The sequence below is a fragment of the Phocoena sinus genome, chromosome 16 (genome assembly GCF_008692025.1).
Source record: "Phocoena sinus isolate mPhoSin1 chromosome 16, mPhoSin1.pri, whole genome shotgun sequence".
NCBI classification, from domain to species: domain Eukaryota; kingdom Metazoa; phylum Chordata; class Mammalia; order Artiodactyla; family Phocoenidae; genus Phocoena; species Phocoena sinus.
The window spans coordinates 85,176,232-85,187,709 of NC_045778.1; positions in this window are offsets into that span (position 1 = coordinate 85,176,232).

Genomic DNA, 11,478 nt, shown 5'->3' on the forward strand with positions numbered 1-11,478 from the left:
GGGACAGGACGGAGGCAGGCAGGTGCAGCTGGAAGCGAGGTGCTCGTTCTGGGATTAGCAGCGGATTGCTTGGTGTTCACTGTTCTTATACCTTGATTTACATGAGGAATTCCTCATACATTCTTTTCAATGTACCAAGGATGATATGAAAGATAATAAAGGACAAGCTTGCTTTAGGCTTTTTCCTTTTGCCTCTCCTCTGGGCCCTCTGGTGGGTCCTGCAGTGGCTGGTCCTCTCTCTGGGTCCGTCCAGCTTCCACAGGCGTCACTGCCCTTTGGGGGACCCTTCTGTTGCCAAGCCCCACCACCGCTCTGTGCTGGCATCTCCTTTGGAGTCTCAGTAAGCAGAAGCCACACCCCTGGAATTCAGGAGAGCCCCTTCCTCCACCACGCGGGGCTAACTCTTCTGCACGTAGGGAAACTGTGTTGCTTGCTCCCGGAATTTTAAAACAGCACCTCTGAGATGAATGCAGAGCCAGGGGACAGATGAGAGAACACACACTTATAATCCCCAGTCCCTTTGATGTGAAAAATTCTCCTCCTGGGCCAAGCCAGCTCACCCTTTGGACCCTGGGAGGTTGTGTGTTCTCTGCTTTTGTTTTACTTGGAAGAGATTTTGGCTTTGTCAAGGTCATTCTTTTTAGCCCAGAGTGCATTAAATGTCACATACTCACCTGCCCATATTTCTATGTGGCTCTTCGCAAACCTTTTACCTACAAAGGAAGAGGGAATTTCCAGGAGAGCATCCTATTTTCAGCTCCAACTCTACTCCACTCCTTCTTGCTTATCCACAGCCTTTTGGGTGCCCAGAGAAGCAATACTTTTTACGTCTGTGGTCTAAGGATTCATGGCTACTGGGTTGCCTCTTAAGGAACTTCTGGGATAGTTGTGTGTCTTCTTGTGAGTAAGAAGGAACGGGAAGTCAGTGCACGAAATCAACCTGGTAGAAAATACTGTTACCACAGAATCTACCGCTAAGGAGAGCTTGGCCCATGGAGGGAGGTCAAGGAGCCTGTGGGGGTTACAGCCCAGGAGCAATCTTGAGGGGAAAAGGCTCACTGGATATTGCAAACATGTAGTCCATCCTCTCCCCGTAAGACTTGTTTGAGTGTAGATTTTACACTTCTAGGAGCCTGAATCCAAGAAAAAGATGTAATGTAAAATTAACAGGCAAAGAGACCAGTAAAGTGTATATTTAAAGGAAAATAATGACTTGATAAGATGGCTATAAATATTCATGCAATTGCAAAAGTTGACTTTCAAAAATAGAAGAAAATAGGAATTTCCCTGGTGGTCCAGTGGTTCAGACTCCACGCTCCCAATGCAGGGGGCCCAGGTTCAATCCCTCGTCAGGGAACTAGATCCCGCGTGCTGCAACAAAGACACGGTGCAGCCAAATAAATAAATGTTAAAAAAAAAACAGAAGAAAATACATTTAAACATACTTAAAACTAATATTATGAAACTAAAATTCCTGAGTTGGGGCAGAGTGGTATATTGCATGGAAAGTGGAGAGGAAAAGTATGCTAAAGGTCTCTTTTTGCTCAGATCAAAAGAACTCTTCAGGTTAATAAGTCTATGTGTACTTTCAGACTTAAGGGTAATCATTAGTAGAATGACAACAGAACATAAAGACACCAAAGCATCACAGAAGAAAAGGAACAAACAGAATATGACAAATCCAGCAACTAATAGGGAAAGGATATATGTCATAAAGCCATATTTACCAGCAGTCACAATAAATGTGACATAATTCTCCTGTTAAAGAGAAAGAATTTTTGATTATGTCAAAGCTATAGGATGTTACCAGGCATTTCTCAAGGACAAAATGGCATAGAGATACTTAAAATGCTGGGATGAACAAAAGAAAATACGTGTCAACAATTATCAAAGGGGACAAAAGTATGTTTATGCTGCTAAAAGGTATAGTTCATTCAGAGTTAAATCACCAGTCTTATCGTGCATTTAATATATCAAAGTAACTTTTCAAATAAAGCAGCTTTTAATAAAACATGATTACAAATAAAGATGTTAAAAAATAAAATAAAATATATTTACAAATAATTAGGATGCAAATCAGAAATACATGAGTAAAAACAATAGATAGAGAACATAAAGGGTATTAAAAAGTAGGAAGAAGACAGTGTTATTAAAACTAAAGCAATAGCAAATTCTCACTTGTAGCACGGTGCATGGCAGTAATAGATATCAGTATTTCTCAAACTTTTCAAGACAATCTATGCATATATGTTTATGTGTTTACATCTGTGAGCATGTATGTATATGTATACACATATATGTGTTGACATTACTCATGATGATAACTGATGAAAGTAATTGTACTTTCTATACAGAGACTCATTACAGCATCCATACATCCAATATCCCTTCTTTGAGTAAATGCATATGCATATGTGGATTCAAGCACCTCTTGCAGTATTCCTAAATTCCCCCAAAGGCTTGATAAACACTTTGAAATAAGTAATACACACACACACAAAAAACATGATTATAATGTGAGAAATCAGCACATCTTACTTAGAAATGACAAGATCACATAGATTTTTTTAAAGACAAGTTTTATTTTATTTATTTTTAATTTATTTATTTAATTTAAGTTATTTTTGGCTGTGTTGGCTCTTTGCTGCTGCACCCGGGCTTTCTCTAGTTGCGGTGAGTGGGGTCTACTCCTTGTTGCAGTGCATGGGCTTCTCATTGCGGTGGCTTCTCTTGTTGCAGAGCACAGGCTCTAGGCACGCGGGCTTCAGTAGTTGTGGCACACGGGCTCAGTATTTGTGGCTCATGGGCTGTAGAGCACAGGCTCAGTAGTTGTGGTGCACGGGCTTAGTTGCTCCGCGGCATGTGGGATCTTCCCAGACCAGGGTTTGAACCCGTGTCCCCTGCATTGGTAGGCAGATTCTTAACCACTGGACCACCAGGGAAGCCCCTAAAGACAAGTTTCAAATTAGACAATTAAAAGGTAGTTAACACAGACAAAAATACAACATAAATGTTTTCTAATCTCAACATGGAGAAGGTCTTTTTAAGCATGATCTAAATTCTGAAAGCCTTAAAGCAGAAGTTTTGAAATGTTTAACTACATTAAAAACCTAAATTTCTATATGGCAAATCAAACAAGAGACTGGGAGAAATTATTTACAGCGCATAAAATAGGAAATTATACATAAAGAAGAGTTCTAGGACAACTGGCAGTCGAGTGAGTGGGGTGCATTGACTTGATAAGATGGCTATAAATATTCATGCAGTTGCAAAAGCTGACTTACAAAAATAGAAGAAAATAGGGATTTCCCTGGTGGTCCAGTGGTAAAGAATCTGCCTTACAATGCAGGGGACCCAGGCTCGATCCCTGGTCAGAGAACTAAGATCCCACATGCCACGGGGCAACAAGGCTGTGTGCCACAACTATTGAGCTCGCGTGCCTCAACTAGAGCCTGCGTGCCGCAAGCTACAGAGCTCAGGCGCCCTGGAGCCTGTGCACCACAACTGGAGAAGAGAAAACCCTCGCGCCGCCACTAGAGAGAAGCCCGTGCACCACAACAAAGATCCCGCGTGCCACAACTAAGACCCGATGCAGCCCAAACAAATTAAATAAATAAATAATAAATAAATCTTAAAAATAAAAGAAAATACATTTGAACAAACGTAAAACTAATATTATGAATCTAAAATCCCTGAGATTTGGGGCAGAGTGGTATACTGCATGGAAAGTGGAGAAGAAAAGTATCCTTAAAGGTCTCTTTTTGCTCAGATCAAAAGATATTGATTAGGGGCTTCCCTGGTGGCACAGTGGTTGAGAGTCCGCCTGCCGATGCAGGGGACGCGGGTTCGTGCCCCGGTCCCGGAAGATCCCACATACCGCGGAGCGGCTGGGCCCGTGAGCCATGGCCCCTGAGCCTGCATGTCTGGAGCCTGTGCTCCGCAACGAGAGAGGCCACAGCAGTGAGAGGCCCGCGTACCGCAAAAAAAAAAAAAAAAAAAAAAAAAAAGATATTGATTAAACTCTTCAGGTTAATAAGTCTAAGTGTACTTAGAGACTAAAGGGTAATCATTAGTAGAATAACAACAGAACATAAAGACACCAAAGCATCACAGAAGAAAAGGAACAAACAGAATATGGCAAATCCAGCAAATAATAAGGAAAGGATATATGTCATAAAGCCATATTTACCAGCAGTCACAATAAATGTGACATAATTCTCCTGTTAAAAAGAAAGAATTTTTAATTATATCAAAGCTATTGGATTGTACCAGGCATTTCTCAAGGACAAAATGGCATAGAGATCTTAAAATGCTGGCATGAACAAAAGAAAATATGTGTCAACAATTATCAAAGGGGACAAAAATATGTTTCTGCTGCTAAAAGGTACAATTCGTTAAAAGATAAACCACCAGTCTTTTTTTTTTTTTTTTTTTTTTTTTTCCTTTTTTGCGGTACGTGGGCCTCTCACGGCTGTGGCCTCTCCCGTCGCGGAGCACAGGCTCCGGACGCGCAGGCCCAGCGGCCATGGCCCACGGGCCCAGCCGCTCCGCGGCACGCGGGATCCTCCCGGACCGGGGCACGAACCCGTGTCCCCTGCATCGGCAGGCAGACTCCCAACCACTGCGCCACCAGGGGAGCCCAAATCACCAGTCTTAATGTGCATTGAATATATCAAAGTAACTTTTAAAATAAAGCAGCATTTAACAAAACATGATTATAATGTGAGAAATCAGCACAGCTTAGAAATGACAAGATCACATTGATTTAAGACAAGCGTTAAATCACACGATTAAAAAGTAATTAACAGAGACAAAAATATAACAGACGTGTTTTGTAATCTCAAGATAGAGGTCTTTTTTTTTTTTTTTTTCTTTTACTATTTATTTAGGCTGCACTGTGTCTTGGTTGCAGCATGCATGCAGGATCTAGTTCCCCGACCAGGGATGGAAACTGGGCCCCCTGCATTGGGAGCGCGGGGTCTTAACCACTGGACCGCCAGGAAAGTCTGAGAAAGTCTTTTAAAGCATGATTTAAAATTTGAAAGCCATAAAGGAAAAGTTCTGAAATTTTTAACTACATAAAAATCTAAGTGTCTATATGACAAATCAAACAAGAGACTGGGAGAAATTATTTTCAACGCATAAAACAGGAAAATAACAAATATTTATTTGATATGGATATATAAAGAGTTCTAGGACAACCGGCAGTCCAGGGAGCGGGACCCATCGGAATCGCTGGGCGGCTGGGACTCGTCGCCGAACCCCCTGGCGCAGGGCCTGGTCTGGATCCTCTTGGCGCGCATTTCTTTACTGGGGGCCTCCGACTGGGGGCCAGGGACCAGGCAACATTTCTTCCGAACGTTCCCGGGCGCGGTACGACTGCCAGGGAAGGGATGGAATTCTCTTCCAAGGTTCACCGCAGGCCGCCCTCAGCCCGCGAGAGCAAACTGAGCAATTTTTGCCCTGTCCTCTTGGGTCGATATCACACCCTTTGCGCAGGAAGAAAGTTTCCTTTTTTTCCTCCCTCCCTGACGCCACAATGTTTTCATAAATGAAACAAGTAAAAGTATGATAATATTTAAAATAAACCTATACCTATTTTTTAAAAGTTCTAAAAACCTCATAAGAAATATATTAAACATGATGAGGATATGGGGAGGAGGAGGGGTGAGCTGTGACAGGGCGAGAGAGAGTCATGGACATATACACACTAACAAACGTAAGGTAGATAGCTAGTGGGAAGCAGCCGCATAGCACAGGGAGATCAGCTCAGTGCTTTGTGACCACCTAGAGGGGTGGGATAGGGAGGGTGGGAGGGAGGGAGACGCAAGAGGGAAGAGATATGGGAACATATGTATATGTATAACTGATTCACTTTGTTATAAAGCAGAAACTAACACACCATTGTAAAGCAATTATACCCCAATAAAGATGTTAAAAAAAAAGAAATATATTAAACACGAATATAAAAAGGGAAAAATATATAGATATTTTATTAAATTAAAAATTAAAATAGCTAATAAATGAGTGAAAAGCTGATGAACTTTATTGATCAGAGAAATGCAAAATAGAGTAACGGGATAGCATTTTCTCAGTTGTCAATAACTGACAGCATCCAGTGTCAGAAAAAATGTGTAGAAATTAGCACGCCTATACTACTATGGAAGGATTTTGAAGTACTTCAACCTTTCTGAGGAGCAATTTTATGTATCTATTCACATCTTAAGTCTGCATGCCTCGTGATCTAACAGCCTCACTCTCACAGAACTATCTTACGGAAATATATGCACTTCTGAACACAAATACATGTGCAAGGATATCATTGCAGCACTGTTTGTAATGGCAAAAGGTTGGGGGAAAACTAACTGTTCATCAACTCAAAATCGACAAATTATGAAATATTCACAAAATGAAATATTCTCCAGTCATTAAGATGAATGATGAAGAGTTGTATGTTCCACGTCTAAAAATACATACCTGGGGTAGAATTATTGCTAAGAAGATAATTTTGTGATTACTGTGATACAATTCTCTGGGAGGGAAATGTGTGTGTGTGTGTATTTATATAAGTTTTTAAAAATCGGAAGAATACACAGAAGACTGCTAACCGTAACAGGGCACACGCTATTAACTGATAATCTAACATCCATTTCCAATCACTTTCTTCTTTGAACACATCCACTTTTTAAAGTCTGGAAAAGCTAAATGCTCATATTCCAACCTCTTTTGCATATAGGAGTCGCTACGTTCTAACCAATAATAAAAGCAATTTCAGGTTTCCTGGACGTTTTTTGGAAAGCTCTCGAATAAGCGCTGACAAAGAGATAAAGGGAGAGGCAAGAGAAGCACTTCCAGAATGTGGTGGATTAAGAACTCTGAAAATCTGCTCCTTCATAACTGTGATGAAAACACTACCAAAATGTCAAAATAAAGAAAGATGAACACTGCCTCGGAGAACTGCAGGACATCATCAAGAATACCCACGTATGCATAATGGAAGCCTCAGGAGGAGAGAAAAGAAGAAGGGGAGAGAAAGACTATTGGAAGAGATAACTGCTAAAAACTTCCAAAGTCGATGAAAAACATTCACCTGCGTATGCAAGAAACTTAACAAACTCCAAGTAAAATAAACTGGAGTGCCACACCTACACACCTCATGGTCACACTGTCAGAGACAAAGACAAAGAGGGAACCGTGGAAGCAGCAGGAGAAAGTGAACCCCATGTGTAAGCAATCCTCCATAGAATAACAGTTGACTTCTCACCAGAAACCGTGGAGGCCAGAGGCAGTGGAATGACATAATCCAAGTGCAGAAAGAAGAATACAGTTGACCCTTGAACAACGCTGGGGTTAGGGGTTCCCACTCTCCACACAGTCAAAAATTCGCACATAACTTATAGATGCTCCTCTGTACCCTCGATCCCTCCGTATCCATGGTTCCAAGTCTGAGAACTCAACCAACTGCAGCTCGTGTAGCGTGGTAGTATTTACTATTTTTTATCGAGGTAATTTGCTGTGCAGTGTATGTAAGTTACCGGTGTGCGATATAATGACCCACAATTTTTTTTTTTTTTTTGCTGTACGCGGGCCTCTCACTGTTGTGGCCTCTCCCGTTGCGGAGCACAGGCTCCGGACGCGCAGGCTCAGTGGCCATGGCTCACGGGCCCAGCCGCTCCGCGGCATGTGGGATATTCCCGGACCGGGGCACGAACCTGTGTCCCCTGCATCGGCAGGCGGACTCTCAACCACTGCGCCACCAGGGAAGCCCATGATCCACAATTTTTAAAGGTTACACTCCATTTATAGTTACTATAAAATATTGGCTATATTCCCTGTAGCTTATTTTATACCTAATAATCTGTACCTTTCCCTCCCCTCCCCCTCTATTGCTCCTTCCCCCTTCCCTCTCCCCACTGGAAACGACTAGTTTGAGTATTTACTATTTTTAAAAATCCACAAAGGGCTTCCCTGGTGGTCCAGTGGCTAAGACTCTGTCTGCGCTCCCAATGCAGGGGGCCTGGGTTCGATCCCTGATCAGGGAACTAGATCCCACATGCCACACCTAAGATTTCACATGCTGCAGCTAAAAATCCCACATGCTGCAACAAAAACAGAAGATCCCGTGAGCCACAACTAAGACCCAGCACAGCCAAATAAATAAATAAATATTAAAAAAACCCCATAAACCAAAACAAAAAAAATCCACACAGAAGTAAGTGGACCCACACATGTTGCTCACCCATGTTGTTCATGTGTCAACTGTACTGTCAGTCAAGAATTCTATATCCAGAAACATAATCCTTCAAAAAAGAAGGAGAGGGGGCTTCCCTGGTGGCGCAGTGGTTGAGAGTCCGCCTGCCGATGCAGGGGACACGGGTTCGTGCCCCGGTCTGGGAAGATCCCACATGCCGCGGAGCGGCTGGGCCCGTGAGCCATGGCCACTGAACCTGCGCGTCCGGAGCCTGTGCTCCGCAACGGCAGAGGCCACAGCAGTGAGAGGCCCGCGTACCGCAAAAAAAAAAAAAAAAAAAAGAAGGAGAGATTCAAACATTCTCAGATAAACCCAAATTGTAAGGCAGGCCTGCCTTACAAGAAATCTTAAAGGGAGAACTTCAGGCTAAAATGAAAAGATACTAGACAGCAATTTAAATCCACCTGAAAAATGGAAATTGACAGTAAAAGTAACTACATATGGCATAAACGAATTTTCATTTGTAACTCTTTTCTTCTATCTAATTTAAAACACATAACTCAATAATTATAAAAGTGTCAATAGACTTACTATGTATAAAGATGTCATTTGTATGACAAAAATTACACTAAAGCGGGAGAGAGAACAAGGTCAAATTGGGGCAAATTTTGAATAATATTGAAATTAAGTCGGTATTAATAAAACTAGATCATTTTAAGTTAAGATGGTCATTGTAGTCTCCAGGGCAACCAATAAGAAAATAACTCATAATCATAATATAATAATATATATAATTTATAGTCTATTATATTACATTAATTATATTATAAAGTAATGTAATGTATATGAATATATAGCTTAAACAAAGAATGGAATTAAAATAGCATACTTGAAAATATCAATTTCATACACACACACACACACACACACACACACACACATGAATAGAGGTTAGAGGACCAAAGAAGACATCAGACACACATAAAACGAACAGAAAAATGGTAGATGTAAATCTTACCTTATCAGTAACTTTATTAAATGTAAACAGACTATACACTCAAATCAAAGGCAGAGATTGGCAGAATGGATGTTTTTTAATGATTTTTTTCACACGATCTATAAGGCATACATTTTAGATTCAAAGACAGCAAAAGGTTGAAAGTAAAGGATAGAAAAAGGTGTTATGCAAACAGTAACCAAAAAGAGCTGAAGTTCTATAGTAATATCCCACAAAATAGATTCTATGACAAAAATTATTGCTGGAGACAACAAGGATATTTTGTTATGATAAAAGAATCAATCCATCAGGAAGATACAGCAATTATGAATATACAGGTACCTAACAACAGAGCCCCAAAATTTAGATTAATCAAAAACTCAGATAATTGAGAGGAGAAATAGACAATTCATCGATACTAGCTAGAGACACCAACCTCCCCTTTCAATAATGTATATAGAGAACAACGAGGCAAAATATCAGCAAGGAGATAAACGACTTGACCAACAATAAAGCCCAACTCGATTTAATAGTCATCTAGAGCAAGGGCTCCCAACCTCCGGGCCACGGACCGCTACCGGTCCATGGCCTGTTAGGAATGGGGCTGCACAGCAGGAGGTGAGTGGTGGGCAAGTGGCTGTATTTATAGCTGCTCCCCATCGCTCCCGTTACCGCCCGAGCTCCGCCTCCTGTCAGATCAGTGGTGGCATTAGAATCTCGTAGGAGCGCAAACCCTGCTGTGAACTGCACATGCAAGGGATCTAGGTTGCGTGCTCCTTATGAGAACCTAATGCCTGATGATCTGAGTTGGAGCTGAGGCGGTGATGCTAGCGCTGGGGAGTGGCTGCAAATACAGATTATCATTAGCAGAGAGGTTTGACTGCACAGAGACCTTAATAAATCAACTGCTTGCAGACCCATATCAAAACCCTATCAGTGAGTGGCAAGTGAAAACAAGCTCAGGGCTTCCACTGATTCTGCATTACTGTGAGTTGTATAATTTCATTGTATATTACAACGTAATAATCATAGAAATAAAGTGCACAATGAATGTAATGTGCTTGAACCGTCCCGAAACCACCCCCTCCCCGGTCTGTGGAAAAACTGTCTTCCACAAAACTGTTCCCTGGCGCCGAAAAGGTTGGGGACCGCTGATCTATAACACACTTCACCCATCAGCAGTGACATATACATTCTTCTCGAGGACACATGGAACATTCTCCAGGACAGCCTGTGGATTAGGCTGTAACAGGATCTCAATAAATGTAAAGACATTGAGTTCATACAAGGTATATTCACTGACCACAAGAGAATAAAATGAAATATCAATAACAAGGAAATTTTGAAAAGTAAAAAATATGTGAGAAGTAGACAATACACTTCTAAATAACAAGTGGGTGAAAGAAGAAATCACTAAGCAAGTTAGAAAATATTTTTTGGTGAATGAGACTGAAAACACAACATATGAAAACATAGGAGATGCAGCTAAAGCACTGCTTAGAGGAAAACTTATACCTGTAATGAATATACCATTTATACCTGTAAACACCTACATTAAATAAGAAGAAAGATCTCAAATCAATAACTTAACTTTCCATCTTAATTAAGTAGAAGCAGAAAAGCAACTTAAACCCAAAGCAAGCAGAAGGGAAGATGTAATAAATTCTAGAGTAGAAATAAATCAAATAGGAATACAAAAACAATAGAGAAAAAATTTAAATCAAAATTGATGATTTGAAAATATTATTTTAACATATATGGCTAGAATGATCATGAAAAAAAGAAGGATGATTCAAATCCTTAAAATCAAGAATGAGAGTGAGAGCATCACAAGTGACCTTACAGAAATAAAAACATGATTCTACGGGATACTATACGGGATACTACAAGCACCTGTGTGCCAGCAAAATAGATAACCTAGAAGAAATGGACCAATTCCTAGAAAACCAACACATTTCTAGACCAACTGCCAAAACAGACTTAAGAAGAAATAGAAAATCTGAATGTACCTATAATGTTAAGAGATTGAATAAGTAATCAAAAAACTTCCAGCAAGGAAGATTCCAGGCTCACATGACTTCATGGTGAATTCTACTAAATGTTTAAGGAAAATTAATACCAATTGTTCACACACACTTCCCAGCTCATTTTAAGAGAGTTGTATTACCCAGTTACCAGAACCAGACACAGATATCATAAGAAAAAAATACAATGTCTCTTATGACTACACACTCAAAAGTTCTCAGCAAAATACTAGCTAACCAAATCCAGCAACACATAGAACAAATTA